Raw genomic sequence first — 24,686 nt, 5'->3', positions numbered from 1 at the left:
AGGTATCTTCATGTAGGGTTCAGTGTCCGACTCTTTTATTTGAGTTTGTCTCCTTACTACGTGATTCATAGTCATTCTTTCTGCTTTTTAAAAATGCTACTTTTGTTACTGCAGGAGCAGAAGAAAGTCAGACTGGGTTGGATACTTGGTTGTATGTGTTACCAAAGAATTAATCACTAGAGATTTCATCTGCTCTTGGCCAGATTGGTCCTTGGACAGCAAATGATAGTAGTCCATTACTGGACCCATGACTAGAACTGTTCCAGATTAGCAAGGTCTGCTCAAGTTCTTGTTCCACTAATATAATCTTGAGCCATGAGCTCTAAAACTGCTTTTGGGAGGAACCCCAGGACAGTCTCCTCATTTCTGATCAGCCACACTACTTTTGGACCTCCTCCTCCTTCCCCCTTAGCTTCCTGTACCTAGTTTTCTTTTCCCATTAGATTGTAAGTAACTTGAGGACAGGACACAGCAGTATCCATTTGCTGTGTAAGACTCACCCTGGTTAAGAGAACAAAGCCACTAGTGATTTATTCCTTGACTATACATTAAAATATAGAGTCTCTCAAGAATGTCTGATCTCCATCTGTTTTTGCAGTGATGGTAGTAGAGTGCTTAACATAATTCTTGGCACATAGTTGGTGCTTAATGAATGTTTATTGACTGACTGACCTTTGAGAATCTAGGTCACTTTCATGCTGTGAGGTGAGGAATTGTAGTAGGATTTTAGTGGTCGCAGCAATAATATTTTCTGTTTATTGAAAACATTCAGATTTACAGTGTACTCCATATATACATTATCTGAGCCTCATAACAACCCTTTAAGACAGAGAGTGCAGGAATAATCATATCCATTTTACAGATGAAGTACCAGAGGTCCAGAGAAAGGAAGATACTTTCCCAATGTCACATAGCTAGGCAATATCCTAGCCAGGTTGTGAGCCAGGCTATAGGCCTTTTGGCTCTGAATCCAGAGCTCTTTTCTTAAAAAGCAGCCAGTCTGGTCCCTTCCTTTTTTGGATGAGGAAATTGCAGCCTAGAGAAATGTCCAAGGTTTGCCCAAGGTCATACAATGAATCACTGGCAGAGACAGCTCTGGAATTTATCTACAAGTCTTCACATACAGGAAAAACTTTCTGTGATCGTCAGCTGACCTTTCCCTACATCTGTATTTCAAATTACAGCAATAGCTCTAACATTTGGACAGTGTGATGTTCTTTGTTTCTTTGGTTTTTCTTCTTAGGTTGAATGACTTTAGCTGGATCTTAACTATTCATCAGTTAGGGACTTTTGAATTCAGTTTGTAATAATTATTTCTCAATACATCCTCATTTTTCTGAATGGGGAGAATTTTTTTTTAAACCACATTGTATGAAGAATGATCATAAGAGGAATATAAATCAAGTGGTACAAATACACTCATTGTGTTGATGAATAAATAGGCTGAGAGTGGAGTGCCCAAGGTTGCAAATGTCATCTTAGGCAACTATCAATCCCCTAACCCACATTAGCCCACTTTGGATTTTCTTCCTACCTCTCTCCTTCCTTTCTCCCTCCCTCCTTCCCTCCCTTCTTCTCTCCTTTCCTTCTTCTCTCCCTCCCTCCCTCCTTCCCTCCTATCCTCCCTCCTGTCTCTTCTTTCATTCCCTCCCTCCCTTTCTTCCTTCCTCCCTCCCTCTCTCCTTCCTTCCTTCCTTCCTTCCTTCCTTCCTTCCTTCCTTCCTTCCTTCCTTCCTTCCTTCCTTCCTTCCTTCCTTCCTTCCTTCCTTCCTCCCTTCTTTCCTTCCTTCCTTCTTCTCTCTCTCCCTCTCTCCCTCCCTCTCTCTCTCTCTCCTTCCCTCTCTCCCTCTCTCTCCTCCTCTCTCCCTTTCTTCCTCCCTCCCCTCCTCTCTCCTCCCTCCCTCCCTCCCTCCCCTCCTCTCTCCCTCTTTCCCCTCTTCTCTCCCTCTCTCCTCCTCTCTCCCTCCCTCTCTCTCTCCTTCTCTCCCTCCCTCTCTCTCCTCCTCTCTCCCTCCCTCTCTTTCCCCCTCCCTTCCTCTCTTCCCCCCCTCTCTCCCTCTCTCCCTCTCTTCCCCCCCTCTCTCCCTCTCTCCCTCTCTCCCTCCTTCTTTCCTTCCTTCCTCCTTCCTTCCTTCTTCCTTCCTTCCTTCCTTCCTTCCTTCCTTCCTTCTTCCTTCCTTCCTTCCTTCCTTCCTTCCTTCCTTCCTTCCTTCCTTCCTTCCTTCCTTCCTTCCTTCCTTCCTTCCTTCCTTCCCTACAGAGGCACAGTGAATAGAGTACTGGGTCTAGAGTCAGGAAAAGTTGTCTTTGAGAGTTTAAATCTGCTTCAGACTGTTATCAACTAGCTGTGTAATCCAGGGCAAGTCATTTTACCCTATTATCTAATTTTCCTCACCTGTAAAATGAGCTGGAGAAGGAAATGGCAAATCTCTTCAGTGTGTTTGACAAAAATATGAGATCACAAAGAGTCAGATGGCTGAAAAATGACTAAACAACAATAATAACAAGGTCAGGATTTGAATCTAGGTCTCATTGGTTCCTATTCTCTTCATTATCTCTCCCTTGTTTAGGTTGTTGCCCTTGAATGACTTCTTTTTCTTCTTCTTCTTTTTAAAAATCTTCTCTTTATGAACATTTTAACCTGATATTCCCTGAAAGGAAAGATTATAAGAGGAGAGAGAAAGGCTTTGTTCTGGGCCTGAACCCAAAGCCCCACAGGGAGGGTTTTTTGAGCCACCAATTTCTTCCTTGATGTCAGCATTTCGGTCAAACTTCTCTGTTATATTTATTTTCATTTCTGTGTCTTTCAGATCATGCCCTAAATTATTGGCTTCATTTTTTTCTTTTTCTAAACTGATTGTTGGTTTCTTAAAGCACTAGTGTGGGTGGATTTTTGCAAAATTTCAAAAAGATGCAGAGAGCTCTTCCTTGGGAATATGTGAAGTGTATTGCCTAAAAGGTTTTTTTTTTTTTTTTTTAAACAAAACTAAAATAAAATGCTGCCATAAAATCTCACATGCCATGCCTGGAATTTCAAGGCCTTCTGTAATTTGTCTGAGTGTCTCTCTAGAATTTGGTCTCAAAGAATCTCTGGGTGATTTACCCAGAGAGAAGCTGTGTGGTGATATGGGAACAACATGGGATTGAGTATCAGGTGATGTGTATTTGAATCCTAGTTCTGATTCTGGCCACCTGTGTGTCCTTGGATAAGTCATTGACCTTTTTCTGGGTCTATGTTTCCTCATGAGAAGCTTGGTTTGGATCAAAGCTATAACCAGGAAGAGGCAGGATATTTGGGTAGCACCCCACACTTCCTGTTTATTTAGTTTATGTTGTCTTCTCTAACAGTTTATAAATTTCTTATAAACTTAAAATATTTCATTTTTGCTTTTGTATCACCAGTGCCTAGCACAGTACTTGGTTAGTAATTCAGTCTTTTTTCAGTTGTGTCTGATTCTTCATGACTCCATTTTGGATAAAATACTGGAATGGATCACCATTTCCTTCTCCAGTTCACTTTACAGGTGAGGAAATGGATGTAAACAAGGTTAAGTGACTTGCCCAGGATCACACAGCTAGTTAATGTCCGAAGGCAGATTTGAACTCTCCTTTCCGATTTCAGGCCCAGCACTCTGCACCACCTAGCTTCCCACTGGCTAATAGTAGATGCTTAATAAATGTTGATTGATTCCATCCTTCACCTCTCCATACACATGATAGCAAAGACAGACTCCCTCCCAAGGAGTGCTTTCTCCCCCTTTAGCAGCTTAGAAACCTCTCCTGAGGTATGAAGTATTCGCTTCCTCCTACTGCTCCCCTCCTTCCTTAACTTGCTCTGGTTCAGAAATGGCTAATTATAGTTCTGAATTAGATGGTTTCTAATGCATTCTATACGCTAAACCCTATGATCAGGCCTTAGTCTTACAACCAATGAGTAATAAAGCTTTTACGAAGATCCTGGTGTCCTGTTCCCAGTGCAATGGTCTCCTTTTGGGCACCTTTCTCATGCTGCTTCCTCAACTTACGGTTATGGAGGATAGAGAGCTAAACCAAGAGTTACTTGCTTCTTTCTAGATCTCTTGGCTGATGGTTAAGACCTGAATATTTTAAAAACATAATGTAAAAGCACAGAAACTCCTTCCCCTTTCTCTCCCACCCCCAGTGAGTTTACAATTGATTTAAGTGGCTCTTGTTTAAAACTGAAATCAATAAAAACAGAACAGGCCATGTACACTCACAGCCAGGCAATTTGGTTGCACTTTATCTGGAAATATGCTTCCTGGGTATTTGACATTTGGGGTATCAATCAAAAGAGAGAAACCAGGGGCCATGTCTTCAAAACTGCACTTTTAATTTTTTCTGACATTCTTTGAGGTTTGGTTTATTCATCATTTGTCAAAAGGGAGGCAGAAGGGAAGCAGTGAAATGTCTGTCCTTCAGAATGAACAGAAGAAAAGATGGGAAAAGTCACCTCAAAACTACCTCAATCTCTCTATCTCTCTCTCTGTCTCTCTCTTTGTCTCTGTCTGTCTCTGTCTCTGTGTCTTTCTGTCTCTGCCTCTCTCTTTGTCTCTCTCTGTGTCTCTCTCTTTCTCTCTGTCTCTGTCTCTCTCTGTCTTTCTCTCTGTCTCTCTCTCTGTCTCTGTCTGTCTCTGTCTCTGTCTCTCTCTGTCTCTGTCTCTCTCAATGGGTCCCTGTGCCATCAAGGGAATCTTTTATATAAAATTTCTTTCAGATGGGAGCAAAATGATGATGGGAGTCTGTATTTTATAGAATCACAAGATTTCAAGCTGGAAGATACCCCAGGGATCACTCTGTTTGGGTAGAACAGTTTTCTTAAGACACAGAACCCCAGGCCAATAACTTCAAGAGGAACTAATAATTATGACCATTATTCATGTAATTCAGGCAACAAGCCTCATATTTATCTTAAATATTTAGGTAGTAAAATCAAAGGTGTGAAGATTTAAAAAAAAACTTTTAGCTTTCTCTCGATGGTCTTAACTCTCTACTTCTCTTTCCCCTTATAGACACAGGAAGCTGAGGTTTAAGGTTTCTCTTGATTCTAACCTCTGAATAGTCTGTTTTCTAAGCTCTTCTCCTTGACTCAATGGAGTTGGACAATCTGGCTAGAAGAGTAGTCTCCTATTAGTCAGGGATCCAGAAGACTGAAGACCTAGATTAGCATTTGAGAATGAGCCGAGAATTTGTATGGGGTCTCTCAGCTCTACAGATCTAGTGTCTTAGGGAAATTCCTAGTGTGGATGAATTGCTTTTGTCAAAGATAGAACTGCAGGATTTCTTCACTGGAATGTCCCTCAAAGGCCATCTCATGGAGACTAATCAGGAATTCCCTTTACTATCTTGACTAGTCTCTGCTCTGAAGACTTCCAGGGAGAGGAAGCTAACTGACTTTCCAAGTAGCTCACTCCATTTTTGGGAAGCTGATGAAAAACTAATATTTATATAGTACTATAAGGTTTGTGAAGGATCTTTACATACATTTTCTTATTTGATATTCACAATAGTCTTACTAGGAGGCATTACTAATATTGCTGATTATTTTAGAGATGGAAAAACTGATGTTCAGAAGAGAAAAAAGGACTTGTCCATGTAGCCTAATAATACCTAGTAAGTGTCAGAGCCATTATTCTAACTCAGGTCTCTTCTGGATTACCAGTATAGGTTTTTTTCCCTCACTATATTAATGATGAGGATGGGAACACAGTGGGATGGGCAAGACAAGCTCTGAGGAGCTGGAGGTGGCTGCACATGAAACCTGTAGAGAGCTTGATGAAAGGGCAAGGCAGGGTCCCAGACTGTGCTTGCCTAGAATGTGATGAAACCAAAGCAATTTTGGCATAAATAGAATCATTTAATTTATTTCTTATGTAAGTTGGGGATATAGAATTATACCTGGAAAGGATATGAGAAGTCATTTCCCCCCAACTCCTTTATTTTTTCAATGAGAAAACTAAGGGACATGGAGAAATAATTTGATTTCAAATCTCTTTTTGTCCCCTCTCTTTTAACCCCTTTTCCCTCCAATTTATCCCAGAGTCTGAAGTTTTATCATTGAATTGAATAGGAAAGATGAGGTCCTTTGCAGATTTTAAGTAGATAGAATTTGCTCCCCAACTCCAACATTTTCCTCTTCCCCAGAAAATATAACCTAGATATTGTGTTTATAAAAATGGAAGAATCAAAACATTTCTCCTGTTAGACAGATTTCCCTTTTCCATCTCCATTTCATTCTACAGTCCCTTCAGGAGTCTTCATTTTCTCTTCTAAATCAAGTTCATACAACTAGACTGTTATAAGCTACTTATGTAAATAGCTGGCTGAGTTGGAGGCTTCTGGTGGGAGTAGAGGTTCATATCCGAGACAGACATGGGGGCACAGAATATACAGGACCTGGTTTCTTATCTAGAGGCTTAAGAGAACAATAATTTTTCATCAGTAGCTAATCTCAGAAGACAAAAATTTACAAGCATCAAGCTGTCACAGCCAAACTGAGATCAACAGGACTTTTAGTTTATTCCACATTATTCTCCCTGTGAAACTGGATATTGCTTGCCAAACCTCAGGTGTTCTGCTTAGGGAGAAAGGCAGGCATAAGATCTCCACCAAAATACAGTATAATATGAAATGTCTCTTGGTGGGCGTCCTGCTCTGTCATTATGTGGATGGATTCAACCCTTCTAATCAGGACCAATCCTCACTAATTCTGTTTCTACCTTTATTACTGGCAATCTCATTTCCTAATCCCACGGGTTTTGGTCTCAATTGAGCCCTTTTAGTTAGAAAAGTAACAAACTAGCTAACTTTCACTAAAGCATTCCTTGGTAGTTTAAAATTTTCTCCTTTCTTGTGTTACCGGTAACATTTATCATCTGTGTCACACAATTTAGTGCTATAACTCTTAGTTACATAATTTATTCTTCAACTTTTATATGGATTGGTTTTATTTCCTCAAATATAAATGCAGATTTGTGTTGTGGAATAAGTGATGGACTAGGTTCAAATCCTAGATCTCAGGATTTTTATTTAAAAATTTTCCCAGGTTTTAAGGGACTTTACATATATGATTCATCCAAATCCTTTCTTCAAGTCTGTTAATCTGGGTATCTGAGTCTGTGAAGATAAATTCTGCATCTCTTCTTAAATATAGCTTCCCAGTGACATTGCTACTGCTATTTTCTTTTGGTCATACTTATAGATCTTTATTGTATAAATTAGTGAATCAATCAAAAAGCATTTATTAAATGCCTACTACGTGCCAAGTGCTACAGTATATGGCTTAATGGTTGTATGTTGCCAATTTTCCCCTAACTCTTCAACTCTATTGAAAAATTCTATAGGTGAATATATTGTCCCCATTAGCTCCCCAGTATCTTTGGGTCAAAGACCATTGTTAAATTCTGCATCAAACCATAATAAAAAAAATCCAGTCCCAATTTTGTGACACCTTTTTCTCAGTGCCTCACTTCTCATATGATTCTTTATCTGCTAAAGAGAGAAAGGTTCTGCAACATTTGTAAAAACATAATTTGTTCTCTTAAAGCTTTTAGTTTTCTACTGAGGACCTAATAATTTCTACCCAAATGAATTACAGAAGTGGTATAAACCATCATGATCTGCAAATGTAGCCCAGGAATCCTGCACATCTCTGTCCTGGTTCTATCAGGTTCCCAGGACAATCCTCTAACCGTCTGCAGGGAATGCCGATCTCCACAAGGTATTTCCTTTTCCAGTCTCTAGGAAGAGATGTATAAAATTGTTTTGGCACATGTGAATCCTCTTAGGAAAATGGCACAATATCTTTTTCTTAGAGTATCTGCTTTCTTCTTCTTTGGGAAAAGCCTTTTTAAAAAATATTTAATTTTATTTTATAATGACTTTATATTGACAGAATCCATCCCAGGGTAATTTTTTTTTTTTACAACATTATCCCTTGCACTCGCTTCTGTTCTGATTTTTCCCCCTCCCTTCCTTCACCCCTCCTCTAGATGGCAAGCAGTCCTATATATGTTAGATATTAAAGGCCTTAAACCTATTATGTATCTTCAAAAGTCATTGCTCCTTCTTCTTCAATCTTCCAATTTCTTGATATGGATAATTTTTCAGCATTAATCCTTGCAAAATCTTGTGTTCCAATTTTCCCTTTCTTTCCCTTATCCCTCTCTCTAGATGGCAAATAATCCAATATATGTTAAACATGGTATAAATATATGTTAAATCCAATATATGCATACATATTTATACAATTACCTTGCTGCACAAGAAAAATCAAATAAAACAGAAAAAAAGAGAAAGAAAACAAATTGCAAGTAAACAACAACAAAAAGAGTGAAAATGCTATGTTGTGAATTACACTCAGTTCCTATACTCCTCTCTCTCAGTATAGATGGTTTTCTTCATTACAACACCATTGGAACTGGCCTGAATCATCTCATTGTTGAAGAGAGCCATGTCCATCAGAACTGAATTTTGTATAATCTTGCTGTTGCCATGTATAATGATCTCCTGGTTCTGCTCATTTCACTTAGTATCAGTTCATGTAAGACAGGGAGTACAGAATAGAGTCTAAGATACTTTATGCTGTGGGGCATCTCTATAAATAGAATACTGAATCTGAAGTCAGGAAGATTCCTCTTCTTGAGTTCAAATCTGCCTCAGACACTTACTAGCTGTGTGACCCTGGGCAAGCCACTTAACCTTGTTTTCCTCAGTTCCCTCATCTGTCAAACAAGCTGGAGAAGAAAATGGCAACCTATTTCAGTATCTTTGCCAAGAAATCCCAAATGGAGTCATAAAGAGTTGGAAATGACTGAAAATGACTGAACAACAATAACACACATGGAAGAAAATCCTTAATACTTAATAAATATTTGTTCCTTTTCCCTTCTTTCTGAATGAAAATACATTAAATGCTTATTATGTGCCAAGCATTGTGTTGAGCCCTGGGGAAAGAAAGAAAGAAAAGATACTTCTTGCCTTCAAGGAGCTCTGAGTTTAATGGAGGACACAGCATGTAAACAATTATGTATAAAAAAACTTAGGTAGTTTTGGTATGCTCCATAATGCCAGGTGTGAAACTACATTATGAGTATGATGCGGGCTGGGATTTGAACTCTATTGCTTTAGTTAGTGCCTTGGTATGAACCCAGGCTGCCTTTATTTGTTTAATCTCGCTCTTGTAGAGACAACATGGTAGAACAGAACGGATGCTGGAACTGGTATCCTTTCAGGAATATTTATTTCAAATCTTTGTTCTATCTGTACAGCATTAGGCAAATCACTCACCCTCTGTGACTGTGTTTCCTCCTCTACAAAATGAGGAGGTTGGACTAGATTGAGTCAAAGTTTCTTTCCATCTGTGATGTTGTTACTTAGCAAAATCTGTAATTGTTAATTAGAAAAATCAAGGCAACAGACCTTTAGATGAGTGAATCCTTGATGTCTTTGTTCATATGAACTCTTCATTCTTGAAATGTTTCCAAGCCATTCTCCAATTGATAAATGGTCAAAGGATATGAACAGACAATTTTTAGATGATGAAATTGAAACTATTTTCACTCATATGAAAGAGTGTTCCAAATCACTATTGATCAAAGAAATGCAAATTAAGACAACTCTGAGATATCACTACATACCTGTCAGATTGGCTAAGATGATAGGAAAAAATAATGATGAATATTGGAGGGGATGTGGGAAAACTGGGACACTAATGCATTGTTGGTGGAGTTGTGAATGAACCCAACCATTCTGGAGAGCAATCTGGAATTATGCCCAAAAAGTTATCAAACTGTGCATACCCTTTGATCCAGCAGTGTTACTACTGGGCTTATATCCCAAAGAGATACTAAAGAAGGGAAAGGGACCTGTATGTGCCAAAATGTTTGTAGCAGCCCTGTTTTAGTGGCTAGAAACTGGAAAATGAATGGATGCCCATCAATTGGAGAATGGCTGGGTAAATTGTGGTATATGAATGTTATGGAATATTATTGTTCTGTAAGGAATGACCAGCAGGATGAATATAGAGAGACTTGGAGAGACTTACATGAACTGATGCTAAGTGAAATGGGCAGAACCAGGAGATCATTATACACTTCAACAACAATACTGTATGAGGATGTATTCTGATGGAAGTGGATCTCTTCGATAAAGAGAGCTAATTCAGTTTCAATTGATCAAAGATGGGCAGAAGCAGCTACACCCAAAGAAAGAACACTGGGAAATGAATGTACTGTTTGCATTTTTGTTTTTCTTCCTGGGTTATTTTTACCTTTTATATCCAATTCTTCCTGTGCAACAAGAGAACTGTATCTAGGATATACTGTGACCTATTTAACATGTAAAGGACTGCTTGCCATCTGGGGAGGGGATAGAGGGAGGGAGGGAAAAAGTCGGAACAGAAGTGAATGCAAGGGATAATATAAAGAAATTTTTTTCAAAAAAAAAAAAAAAAAAAAGAAATGCTTCCAAAAGGGACTTCTTTTTTTTTTTTTTTTTTTAAATCAGAAGCTTTAAAAAAACACTGGTTTCAAAATAGTGTTATGAAAGTTGACCAAAGGACTTTTTCCTTTTCAATTTGATGAATAAGTCCTTACCCCAAGAGTAAGGATATGTTCACTGGTGCTTTGTTTAAAGAAAAAAGGATAGGGCAAAGAGAACTCCTAATGGGCTTTTGTTGACTGCAGTTGCCCCCAGGATGATTTAATTGGTTAGGACTCTTGGGAAGGAAGATTCCTGTGGGAGGGGTCACCTATGTGTACAGGCCTGTAAATTAAGCCAGCCCAACTTCTCAGTCCTTGCCCTTTTCCTGGTCAAGAGTATAAGCTTGAATCTGACAGAATGGATCCTATTTTGATTGGAGGAAGTCTATGTTTATGTATATGCTCCTGCCCTCAAGAATTCACAATGGCTGTCTTTAGTCAGAGTCAACCTTTGTCTGCCTTCATTTTGTCATCTGTAAAATAGGGATTATAATGGAACCTACTTCCTAGGATTGTTGTGAGGATAAAATGAGATATTATTTATAAAGTGTTTTGTAAACTTTAAAGCTTAGTATTGTTATTATTATTATTAATCCTGTTCCTTCTCATACACATTATTGCAGGAGAAGCACATGGGAATTATACAGAATCCCTCCCTGCTTTCTTGCCCATTCAGTTTTTGAGGAGGGTTCCTGGTAGTAGACTTTCCCAGCCGTAGAAACAACAGTAATTCCTGGGCATAGTAGAATGAGGAGAGTTTCTGTAGAGGCATATAGCAAAGAAAGAAAACTGTTGGTCCATATGGTGCAAGAATAGTCTGTGGACAATTTCCCTGAACTCCAATTTCCTGTGTGAAGGGGATTTTTATATTTTAGGCAATGTGACCCCAGAAGCTAGCTTCCTATCCAAAGAAAGGACATATCTTGGGCAGTATTAGTCTTGAGGTGTGCCTTACAATAACTCCAAGTTCAGTTCTTTTAAGGAAAGAGAGCAGCTCATGAGTATCATGTTTCTTAGAGAAAAGAAGAGAATTATCCACATTTTCCCTAAGGTTAGAGAATCAGTAAACATAGGGAAATGAGGGATTTGTATTTTGCCATTACTATGAATGATTTGGACAGTGGAAGTTCTATGGAAAGAGAATTTTATGCTTTGTAACCCTAAAATATTCTTGCCTTTTAGGGGATTGCTCAAACTATAGGGAACATTATGAATCTGGTTGAATGTGTGTAGGAAGACTTTGAGATAGCTTGAGATTTGTTGAGATGTGAAAGTGTTGTCCTCTTGGCAATCCTAAATTCAGGTCCTTTTAAGTATACCCATTTTAGTGAGTTGTGTATCTCCTTCCTTTGGATTTTTTACATTTTTTTATTGGAATGAAGGAAGGGGCTGTATTCTATCTGCTAGGTGACACCTTAAGGGCATGCATGTGTAGATGGAGATTTCCTGGGATAAATTTTTGATGAGGGCAATGAGCCAAAACAAAAATGCCTTTGGGGGAGAAGTCCCCCAAATTGAATCCAATCTGCAGGAGTCCAGAACTTTGGGAGGGTCCTGGGTACTTGTTAGAATGGATCTTAAGAAGATGATCTTTGAACATTTGTACACCTCTTTGTACATTTTTCAGCTTTTATCTGAGGGTTCTCTGTAATTTTAATTGTTTGAGATATAGTGTAAGAAGTGTCTGTTGCAGAGATGCTGTTTTTGTGGAGTCTGGAATCAAATATAGATCTGGCTACTACCTGGGTAGTGGAAAGAGCCCTGAGCTCAGAGTCAGAAGGCAACGATTAAAATGCTGGCTCTGATAATTATTGGCTGTGTGCAGATCTCTTTATTTCTCTAAGTCTCAGCACATTACCAGAGCCTGCCATGCCTTGAAAGAGTCATTCGAAAAGAGGGAAAGAGCAATGGTTTGGGAATTAGAAGGCAGAGGACTAAATCTCAACTTTGCCTGTGTGACCATTGGCAAATCACTTTATCTCTCTTCAGTTGTTTTTCTGCAAATGAGGGGGTTGGATTTCCTGATTTCAAACTTCCCTTCCAGCTAGTAAGTGCTTTGCAGACCTAAAGGTGGTATATAAATGTGGATACCTGTGATGCCCTTGACAGGCCAGTCTGCACAGTATAGCCCCCAACTCTCCTATGTTGGGAAAAATACAAAGTTTAAATGAAATATAGTCCCTGTCCTCCCCATACATCGGGGAACTGGTCACATCTTCAGTACACTATGTGCTATGTGGACAAAGCCCTGGATTTGGAATCAGAGTTCTAATTCCAACTTTGCCACTTACTAGCTAACTGAGCAAGTCACCTCACCCTGCAGGGCCATGATTCTTTTTCTATAAAGTGGGGATGATAATACATGCCCTACCTATATCATAGATTAATGGACAAAGAAGTTTTTAAATCTTATAGCACTGTGGAAATATGAGCATCATTCTTAAATTATAATCTCCCCTTTTGGGACCACAAGTGAGCTTTGGTTGGTATTAGCACAACCAACATTAAGGAGAGCACACACAGCCAGTGGATAGAGTCAAGAAGACTAACTCCTCTTCCTGAGTTCAGATCTAGCCTCAGACAATTACTAGCTGTGTGATCCTTGGTAACCCTCCTCTGAAGAAGGAAATGGCAGAGACCATCTTGTATCCCTGCCACTTAGCACGGTGCTTTGCTTATAATAAATAATAAATGCTGCATCTATCCATATGTCCATCCATCCATCCATCCAACCATCCATCCATCCATCCACTTATATTCTTCTTAGACTAAATTTAAGTTTCTTGGAGTCTGGAAATATTTAGTCGCATTCCTAGCACCCAGCACAGTGCTTTGCTTATAATAAATACTTAATAAATGCTCCAGCTATCTGTGCATCCATCCAAACATCCATCCATCCATCCACCCACCCACCCATCCATCCATCCATCTGTCCACTCATGTTCTCTTTGGACAAAATTTAAATTTCTTGAATGCTGCAACTATTTAATTTACATTCCTACTATCCAGAACAAGGCTGGCATTTAGCAGCTGTTTAATAAATACCTGTTGATTGATTTTTAAGAACCAAAAAAGGTGGAGGGAAAGGATCAGTTGGCTTGGCAGGAGCTGAGGACCAGTACCTTGTGCAATAGACCTTTAAGGAGTGTTTTTTCATGGTGATGGTGGCCTTACTGTCCATTAAAGCAGCCCATGGTGCAGTGGGGAGAACTCTGGGCCTAGAGACAGAAAGATTTGAGTTCAAAACTGGCCTCAGACATTTACTAGCTGCGTGATCCTGAGCAAGTCATTTAACCCTGTTTGCTTCATGTAAGATTGGGTTAGGAAATAGCACTCACCACACAGGATTGTTGTGAGGGCCAAACGAGATGGTTTGTAAAAGAAAGGGCTTAGAACAGTGCCTGGTGCATAGTAGATAATATATAAATGCTTATTTCCTCCTCCTCCCTCCCTTTCTCTCTCCCACAAATGCTGTACATTCTTGCTGGATCATTACCTTCTCTTCACTCTAACTATAATAGGCCTTTGATTTTCATCCATTTCCCAATGACAAAAAGACTCCCTGGCCTGTGCTGGAAGGAATCCTCTCCAGCACTTTTTGTGTGAGAGTGAGAGCTGGAGACGATTCCTTCTTTCATTCTCCCTCAAATTTAAAATTAGCCTTATCTAACCTTCTAGGAATCTTGTAGTATAGGGACTCTTACCCTGACATCAGAGAACTTATTTACATTTATTTTTTATAGTCATATTTCAATAAAATTGGTTTCCTTTGTAATCTTCTGTATTTTATCTTACATATTTAAAAATATTGTTCTATGAAGGGTCCACAAGCTTCATGATATTGATAAAGAGGTCCGTGACAGGAAGAAATCAACAAAAGGGGTTGCACTAAGTGCTCTTGGAAGTCTCTGCCATGTCTCAATAGTGAAGCCTGTTATAGTGGATTGGAAATGAGAAGACCTGTGTTCTTATCCCATAAGATATAGAGAGAGGAACGACTTAAACCTTTCATACACCATGAAGGTAGGAAGCAGTCCTCTCTGAGAACCTTTATGGCTTCCAAATATTTCTCTTTCCTGATTTTTTGTGATCTGGTCCCAACTTGGATTTCCCAGGCAATCAGGCAACTTTTTCTTAGTCCCATTTCACATGTCCCATTCCCTTCTCTCTGCACCATTATGGCTTCGCTAAGAGGCTTTCACTGCAAGGGAGACAGAGCACTTGGAGAAAGGCAGGGCTTCACGACTCACCTGCTTATTCCATGAAAGATGTAGTGGAATGATAGATATTAGACAAAGTACGACATCATTAACTCACTGTGAGCCCGGCAGTGAGCATGATGTATAAGAGAGATGTGCAGAGGTAAACTGTGGGGGAATGAGAAATGCATGTGTGGTGAAATCGGATGAATAATCTAAACAACAGCAAAAACATTAGAACTCCATTAAGTCCTTAAGTGATTTAAGCTCCCAGAGTGCTGGGAAATGGTGTGAAGCTGAGACTGCAGTGACTAATTAGCAGGAGAGGTTCAGCCCCCATTATTACATAGTCAGAGTGAAGATGTGTGGCTCTGCCTCTGCATAGTATATGTCATAAAACTGACTTTTCATTTGAGGCTGAGGCTTGCTCCAAATCCTTATTTCATGAGTCAAAAAAGCCTTACTACTATTCCCTTCCCTTGTCTGATAGTATATATAAAACCCTTTAAATCTGCAAAATTGCCTTTCTTCTATCTGTGATTTTTAAGTAGTCTTGAGAGAGAGGTAAATAATTTAGTTGCAGTTTTATAGATGGGGAAACTGAGGCACAGAAGTTAACTCACTTGATGGAGATCATACATCAAGTTGATAGGAGCAGAAAGACATTAGACTTTTTGAAGTCAGAAAAGCTGAATTTGAAATCTATAATCTCTATTATTACATATGCTTTCTTGAAGTGTAAATTTCAATATTTTGACTTCTCCATAATGTTTTGCTGGGCATATGACTATGTTTTGTTTTGGATTTAAAATTTTTTTCTTTCCTATCTTTCTTTTTCTATTTTCTCTTTTCTTATTTGCTATTTAGTTTTAAATAAATTAAAAATAAAATTAAAAAAATAAAAATAAAAAGAAATTAAAAAGAAAAGAAAAAGACTTGGGTTTGAATCCTGAGTATGCTACTTATTAGTATGACTATCTCTGACCTTCAGTTTCTTTATGTGTAAAGTGAAAGAGTTTGGGCTATATGCTCTCTAAAGTCTTTCCCATATCTTAAAATTACAAATTTTGGAGGTTTTATTCTATTACATTTTAGGTTGGGGAGGGGAGTGTTCTCTATAGTTTCATTATGATATGGAGATAACATGATGTTCCCAAAGGCTAAGCTGGATGGGTGGATGAGCTCTAGCATCTTCTACCAGGCTTGAGAGACTCAGAATATAATCTCAGTGATAGAGTGTGTGTCATCCAATAACTTAGCTAAATTGGGAAAAGTTCCTTCTCCCAAATTTTGCCACCTGGAAATGATTTTCTTTTGATCACAACAAACGTTGAAAACTTTTTACTAAGATATGGATGCAGCACAAACCCTAATGAAATAACAGATGCTTTGAATCGTAATAATAACTAAAATTTTTATGGTATTTTCCATGTGCTAAAAAATGTGCTAAACCCTTTACAATTATTGTCTCATTTTATTCTCACCACAACCCTGTCTTTTATTATTTGCTTTGTATTTATTTGCATTGTTTGTATATTGTAATATGTATTGTTTGTATTTACCATGGATTCTATTCTTATTCTCATTTTATAGATAAGAAAATTGAGGCAAATGAGTTTAAGTGACTTGCCCAGGATTACACAGCTAGTATATGTCTGAGGTCACATTTGAACTCAGGTCTTCATGTCTTCAGACCCAATGCTTTAGCCATTGTGTTATCTAGCTATGCTTAATAATAGTAGCTAACATTTATATAAATAATATATATTTATTATTTATTTATTTTATTTATATTATAAATAATAAATAAAAATATAAATATATAAAAAATATATAAATAATAAATAAATAAAACCACTATATAGTGGTTACAATGTGCTGGGTACTGTGCTAAGCCCTTTATGATTATTGTCTCAGTTGATCCTCACAATGATCTTGAATGGGAGGTCCTATTATCATTTCTATTTTATAGTTGAGGAAATCGAGGTAAACAGAAATTTAAAAGACTTGCCCTGGATTACACAGCTAGTAAGAATCTTAGACCACATTTGAACTCAGACTCTATCTACTGTTCTACCAAATTACTTCTAAACAAATTCCAAAAAATGGGGTCTAATAAAAAAATAGTCTTCTTCAAAAGTAGTCTTCTTTATGCGTTCTCTTTCTAGGTTACTCCCTGTTGTCTACTTATGTTGTCATCAAAGACTTCCACTACCTGTCTGCTTCCACTACCTTTCCAGCCTAATTCCATACAATTTTTCTTCATGCTTTCTACATCCAACTCAAAATGGATTACCTGCTGATCCCCAGGTGACGTGGTTGTTTGTTCATTTGTTTTTCTTTTCTCCTGCCCCTGAATAGTGGAGCTTGACCAGGATGTAATCCTTCCTCATCTTTAACTGTTGAAATCTTACTTGTCCTTCGGAGTTCTGCTCGGATGTCCCTTTTCTGTAAAGCCTTCCTTGAAACACCCAGGTGAAAACATTATTTATCTTTTCAGTTTTCCTTAGACCACTTAACTTGACTCTCTTCTCTGTTCCTTTCATAAGCCACATTGTATGCATATGCCATATTCCCCCTATTAGATTGTAAGGTTCTTGAAATCAAGAGCTATGTAATTTTTTATTTATTTCTACCCCTAGCACCTAGGCAGATCCTGACAAATTATAGGTGGTTAATCCATGTTTGTTGGACTGAATTGGCATAGTTGGCTAGGAGTGGAGTTAGGTAACATGGAATAGAAAATGTAGATATCATGGAATGAAAAACTAGATTTCAGTGAACTTTTTTTGGACTCAGTTTTCTCATCTGTGAATTGGGTGCAATAGTTCCTCATCTGCCCACCTATTGGATGAGGATCAGATGAGACAGTGAATATGAAAATGAATTGAAAAGGAGAAAGTGCTATATGAATATAAGAAATTAGTATATAATAATAATAAAAAGTCAGGGATCCTTCTTCTCAAAATTACATATTTCTTCTAGTGCAGGGTCCTGCAAAAAGTACACATTGAAGTAAAATTTCTTGCATTTTTCTTTGTTTTGGGTAGCACTTGAATAATAGCTAATGGGTGCTACTGACAAAGACTATGTGCTCAGGAAAGGAAGAGATTGTCATATAGTGGGAAAAGCACTGACTGGAGTGAAAGAACCTTGATCTGAATGTTTACTATCTCTGTGACCTCGGGCAGCTCATTTAACTGCCTCCTGACAGGGTTGGACTAGATGGCCTCTGAGATCCCTTCTAGCCCCTGAACTATGATGCCATTATTACTGAGGATTGTGAGTGATGAGGGAAGGCTCCCTGGAGAAATGGGGTTTGAAATGAGCTTTGAAGAATGGCCAGGATTTGAGTAAATGGATAAGAGGAGAGAAAGCTCACATCAACCTATTTGCAGAGTATTGAGTTCCTCATTTCACCTGTGAGAATCCCAAAGGTTCCCCACCACAGGAAGGTATAGAAGTCAGCTCTCATCCTTCTTCCATAGTTCACTGCCCTTTAACAAATCAAACTTCTAAGAAATGTTGGTGGCAGCTCATTACCACTGGTGTATTAATGAGTAACTGAAGGATGCAAATTGCAGTTTGGAGGAGGCAGCTACAGCTCTCAAGTTAAAAAAAAAACAACAAAAAAACAACCCATAACAGATGTCATCGGCAAAAGCTCAAATCTCTCTCACAGATGTCATCCCCCTGCAAGAGGTCTGGAAGAAAAATGTTATGAATGTTATTACTGTAATAATAGCAGAACAATAAAAGAAAAAAGAGCCACTTACTGAAGATTTTTTGCAACCAGAAATAATGATGTGGAGTCGATAGAATCTTATCAGCCTGAAAAGTTTCTGTTCAAAGTCAAATGGCAGAGCTTGCTGAGTGAGAGTAAAAAATAAAATCAATTATTAAAGCAACCCTTGCTTCGTTTATAAATTGCACAAGGGAACCAGTTCTTTGTGAAGGGAAAGGCCGAGGTGGGAGGTTGGTGTAAACAAAGATCAGAAAACGCTGCAGTCATTTGGCACTTGTCACATTATGGCTGAGGCTCAATTATGCAACAACCAACAGAATATGGAAATGGGAACCAAAAATAGATGCCTTCCCAAAGATGGAGCAACTGTTAAACCGTATTGGTGTTATGGATACTTTTGGACATGTAACTTGATCATGTGAACCCAGTTACTGCTTTTTCTTCACATTCCATCAACATGCCCCAATCCCCCCTTGCTCTACACAACTGGTATGTCATAGGATCATAGAATTAGAGCTGCAAAGGCCCTTAGAGTTCACCAACTTTTCTTCTAAAATGGGAGCCAGGATTCAAGCCTCAAATTTTCCTGGTTCTGATTGCAGTGTTCTACCCAATGGTTTATAAACTCATCACAACTCTTTCAATATGAGGATGTAGACACAGCAGTCCCTGCTCCTTTCTCCTGCCCCTATTTTTTATTTTTTAAAAATTATAACTTTTTATTGACAGAACCCATGCCTGGGTAATTTTTTACAACATTATCCCTTGCACTCGCTTCTGTTCTGGTTTTCCCCTCCCTCCTTCCACCCCCTCCCCCAGATGGCAAGCTGTCCTATACATGTTAAATAGGTTACAGTATATCCTAGATACCATATATGTGTGCAGAACCGAACAGTTCTCTTGTTGCACAGGGAGAATTGGATTCAGAAGATATAAATAACCCAGGAAGAAAAACAAAAATTCAAGCAGTTTACATTCATTTCCCAGTGTTCTTTCTTTGGGTGTAGCTGCTTCTGTCCATCTGAGTTAGATCTTCTCTTTGTCGAAGAAATCCACTTCCATCAGAATACATCCTCATACAGTATCGTTGTTGAGGTATATAATGATCTCCTGGTCCTGCTCATTTCACTTTGCATCAGTTCATGTAAGTCTCTCCAGGCCTTTCTGAAATACTCCTGCTGGTCATTTCTTACAGAACAATAATATTCCATAACATTCATATACCACAATTTACCCAACCATTCTCTGCTGGATCAAGGGGTATGCACAGTTTTATAACTTTTGGGGCATAATTCTAGATTGCTCTCCAGAATGGTTGGATTCGTTCACAACTCCACCAACAATGCATCACTGTCCCAGTTTTCCCACATCCCCTCCAACATTCATCATTATTTTTTCTTGTCATCTTAGCCAATCTGACAGGTGTGTAGTGGTATCTCAGAGTTGTCTTAATTTGCAGTTCTCTGATCAATAGTGATTTGGAATACTCTTTAAAAATTTTTAAAAATAGCTTTTTATTTACAAGATGGGTAATTTTACAGCATTGCCAATTGTCAACATTTTGTTCCAATTTTACCCCTCCTTCCCCCCACCCCCCTCTCTTAGATGGCAGGATAACCAATACATGTTAAATATATTAAAGTATAAATTAAATACAAAATAAGTATACATGTCCAAACCGTTATTTTACTGTACAAAAAGAATTGGACTTTGAAATATTATACAATTAGCCTGTGAAGGAAATAAAAAAATGTAGGCGGGCAAAAATAGAGGGATTGGGAATTCAATGTAATGGTTCTTAATCATCTCCCAGATTTCTTTCGCTGGGTGTAGCTGGTACAGTTCATTACTGCTCCATTGGAACTGATTTGGTTCATCTCATTGCTGAAGATGGCCATGTCTATCAGAATTGATCATCATATAGTACTGTTGTTGAAGTATATAATGATCTCCTGGTCCTGCTCATTTCACTCAGCATCAGTTCATGTAAATCTTTCCAGGCCTTTCTGAAATCATTCTGTTGGTCATTTCTTACTGAACAATAATATTCCATAATATTCATATACCACAATTTATTCAGCCATCCTCTATTTGATGGGCATCCACTCATTTTCCAGTTTCTAGCCACTACAAACAGGGCTGCCACAAACATTTTGGCACATACAGGTCCCTTTCCCTTCTTTAAGATCTCTTTGGGATATAAACCCAGTAGTAACACTGCTGGATCAAAGGGTATGCACAGTTTGATAATTTTTTGGGCATAGTGGAACACTCTTTCATATGAATGGGAATAGTTTCAATTTCATCATCTGAAAATTGTTCATATTCTTTGACCATTTATCAATTGGAGAATGGCTTGATTTCTTATAAATTAGAGTCAACTCTCTCTATATTTTGGAAATGAGGCCTTTATCAGAACCTTTAACTGTGAAAATATTTTCCCAGTTTGTTGCTTCCCTTCTAATCTTGTTTGCATTAGTTTTGTTTGTACAAAGGCTTTTTAATTTGATATAATCAAAATTTTCTATTTTGTGATCAATAATGATCTCTAGTTCATCTTTGGTCACAAATTCCTTCCTCCTCCACATATCTGAGAGGTAAACTAGCCTATGTTCCTCTAATTTATTTATAATCTCATTCTTTATCCCTAAATCATAGACCCAGTTTGATCTTATCTTGGTGTACAGTGTTAAGTGTGGGTCCATGCCTAATTTCTGCCAGAATAATTTCCAGTTTTCCCAGCAGTTTTTGTCAAATAATGATATCGTATCCCAAAAGTTAGGATCTTTGCTGCCCCTAATTTCTAATGTCTTATTCCTTCATACTGTACTTTGATGTCATGTTACTTTACTGTTATCTTAGACCACGTGTCTATTCTTGAAGGATATCCCCAAACCTAGTTTTGGCTACACTTTGACAGTAGTCAGTATCATGGCAAAACTGAGATTAATAAAGCTTATCATATGTTAGCCTTTGATGAATTTAAATATAGCTATTTTGTCCACTAAGAATATCATCAAACTTTATGTAGTACCTTCTCTCAAGGTTCTTACATATTACTAGAGAACAGAAATCTAGCCAAAGAATCTCTAAAGGTAGATTCTTAGACATCTCGGTTATACTTGGGTTTAAAGCACACAAACAAATTAAAAGAGAGAATAGTGGTAGGAGAGAATCTTTCTTGTTTTTGAAAGTGTGCAATAAGTTATGAGGATTTTTTTGAGATATGTTCTATAAACAGTTATACAAAGAATATCTTAGAGGTGAAAAGAGTTTCCCATAGCAGATCAGAAGTCCCCTCTACAACATCTCTTCACTTCAGGACCTCCTATGATAGAAATATTATCTCCTAATTGAGCAATTCTACTCTTGGACAATTGGGAAGTTTTTCCTCACATCAAACAAAAAATTGCCTCTGCCCTTCACCAATGCCTCAAGACTGCCTCCTGAAGTCAAGTGGACAAATTTTGACACTATTATACTAAACCCCTTCATCTCCAAGCTAAACTGTCCCAGTTATTTCAAGCAGTCTCCCTTTTTCTGACAGAGTGCCTGGCATAGGTACATGGAGGAAAGTATGCATATTGGCTCAATTGGGATGGTTTCCAGGCTGTTCACCATTTTGATCTGGGTTTACTCTGACTCATCAATATTTTTTCTAAAATGGATGATCAGACCTGAACACAAGACCCCATATGTGGTCTGATCAAGCAGAATATAGCAGGGCTATCACCTCTCTAGTCCTGGACACTCTGTTTTTAATAACACTGTCTAAAATCACATTATCTTTCTCTTCATTCTCCATTTTAAAAAATCCTGAACTTAACAAAAACTTAACAAAAAAGTGAACACAACCATATACCCATCTGGAGCAGAAAGAGAGGAGAGTATACGAAGCTGTGAATCTCTATTACATATGGCTTACATTTCTTTTTAAGTATGTAATACATTCAACATTGCTTTCCAAGGTACCCTGTTTGTGTGAGATTTCTTCTGAACCTCTTTATGATCATGTCTGTGCATTTAAAAACATAATTCAGATCTAGAATCATACAGAAAAAGGATAGAGAGAAGGCTGGATTGCTTTGGTGAACCTACACATTACTTTTTTTTCCTTCCTCTCTCCCTTCTTCTTTGTTTCTTTCTTTGTCTTTGTTTCTTTGTTTCCTTCTTTCTTTTCTTTCCTTTCTCCCTACCTCCTCTCTCTCTCTCTTTATTCCTTCCTCATTGAGAAAATAAGAAGAAAACAAAACCCTTATAAGGAGTATGTATAGTAAAGCAAAACAAATCTACTTTTTGAGTCTAAAAATGTATGTCTCATTCTGTACCCTGATTCCATCATTTCTCTGTCAGTAGGTAGATAGCATGCTTCATCACTGGATATCTGAAATTGTGGTTGCACTGAACAGAGTTCTTAAGTCTTTCAAAGTTGTTTGGATGGCAAATGCTGTTATCATAAAAATTTTCTCAATCATTTTGTCAACTGATACATTGACTATCCTTCCCAGCTTTTTGCTATCTACATATTTGAAAACATGCTATCTTAGGTTTCATTTAAGTTGTATCAGGTATACTTGGGTAAGTGCCAAGATTAGACATTTATATCTCTATTGTCTCCCAAGAAAAAGACAAACTCATACTCCGCAGGGATGCTAAAATAAATTTCCTAATGTACAGGTATGATCATTTCAGCATCCACCTAGATAAACCTATAGCTTTCTCTTGCTTTTAGGATCAAATATATTTTGTTTGACTTTTAAAGCCCTTTGCAACTTGGCCCCAACCCACCTTTCCAACCCTATTTTACATTACTGCTCTTTCTGAACTCTGACATTTATTAGGTCTATTTGCTGTTCTTCTACCACTAAATTACATCTCCATCTCTGTCATCTCCCAAACTGTGCCTCTTAGAATTCCTTGTTTCCTTCAAAACTCAAATTAAATACCGGCTTCTGCATGAATCTTTTCCTAATCTTCCAAGCTTTGGGTGTACCTCTCTACTCTGTTTTTCTCTATCCCCATTCTCCTATATTTATTTTTATATATAGATATGTGTACATATTATCATCCCAGGTAGCATAAAAGCTTTTTAAGGGCAGGGATTGTTGCACTTTTTATCTTTGTGTCTTTAGTGCTTAGCATAGAGCAGATGCTTAATAAATGCTTGAGAATTCATTGATTCACTAGGCAAGGTAAATCAGAATTTTTCTTATCTTGGGTATAGCCTTTATTCTAACATTGACTCAAGCTTAAAACTTCATGGTATGGCAGTAGTGAGACTCACCGAGTTGTCACTTTGGGAGTAATGGAGCTTATATCCCTCACCATCCCTTCATTTTGGCTTTTAAAGAATATTTATGCTTAAAATGTGAGCCAGAGAGGAAGGTTCTTTCTAGGGCAGGTAACAGCTCCAGACAAATCTCCCTGAATGAGAGGGAAGCACAAAAGGGAGACACAAAAGGGAGACAGACTTAAAGATACACACACACACACACACACACACACACACGTATGTATCCACCAATGTGTTATGCTACATATAGACTTGGACAATAGACTTGTGCATACATATACTCTCCATGGAACCATGTACATCTAGGAACTGTTTTCAGATAGAAGCCTAAAAGAAGGGGAAAGACCTTGAAAAGATATAGGAAAGGAATTCAGGGCTTCAGTGATAACAGGTGAGAGAAGAAGAAAGGCAGAAGAAAAGCCTGAAGGTGATGCCTTCTGTATGGCCCCAACAGAAAAGGATCATCACAGCAGGGAAAGTTATGGGCCAGAGAGCAACCTCTTCCCTTTGCTGGCACTATGAATCAAGTGGATTGTGTAGAAGGTGATTTCTACCTTAACCTGGAGTGGAGACTTGTTTAAGGTCATGCATTTAGTTGGTGGTAGAGCCAATATTAGAATCTCTGGAAATCTATTTATAGAGAGGTTTCTGTATATTTTGTTGGGTTAAAAATTGAGTTATATCTGATTTTTTTTGTTAGCTAGTATTTTTCCAGGGGAGCTTGGAGGGGGAGGAATAAGAGAAGAGGGGAGAGGAAAAGAGGGAAAATAAAAAAAAGTCGAGAGAGAGAGAGAGGAGAGAGAGAGAGAGAGAGGAGAGAGAGAGAGAGAGAGAGGAGAGAGGGAGAGGAGAGAGGAGAGAGGAGAGAGAGAGAGGAGAGAGGAGGAGAGGAGAGAGGAGAGAGGAGGAGAGGAGAGAGGAGAGGGAGAGGGAGGGAGGGAGAGGGAGGG

This window comes from Antechinus flavipes, chromosome 2, assembly GCF_016432865.1.
Source record: "Antechinus flavipes isolate AdamAnt ecotype Samford, QLD, Australia chromosome 2, AdamAnt_v2, whole genome shotgun sequence".
Lineage (NCBI taxonomy): Eukaryota > Metazoa > Chordata > Mammalia > Dasyuromorphia > Dasyuridae > Antechinus > Antechinus flavipes.
The sequence above is the reverse complement of the archived record's forward strand: the minus strand, read 5'-3'. Positions refer to the sequence as shown.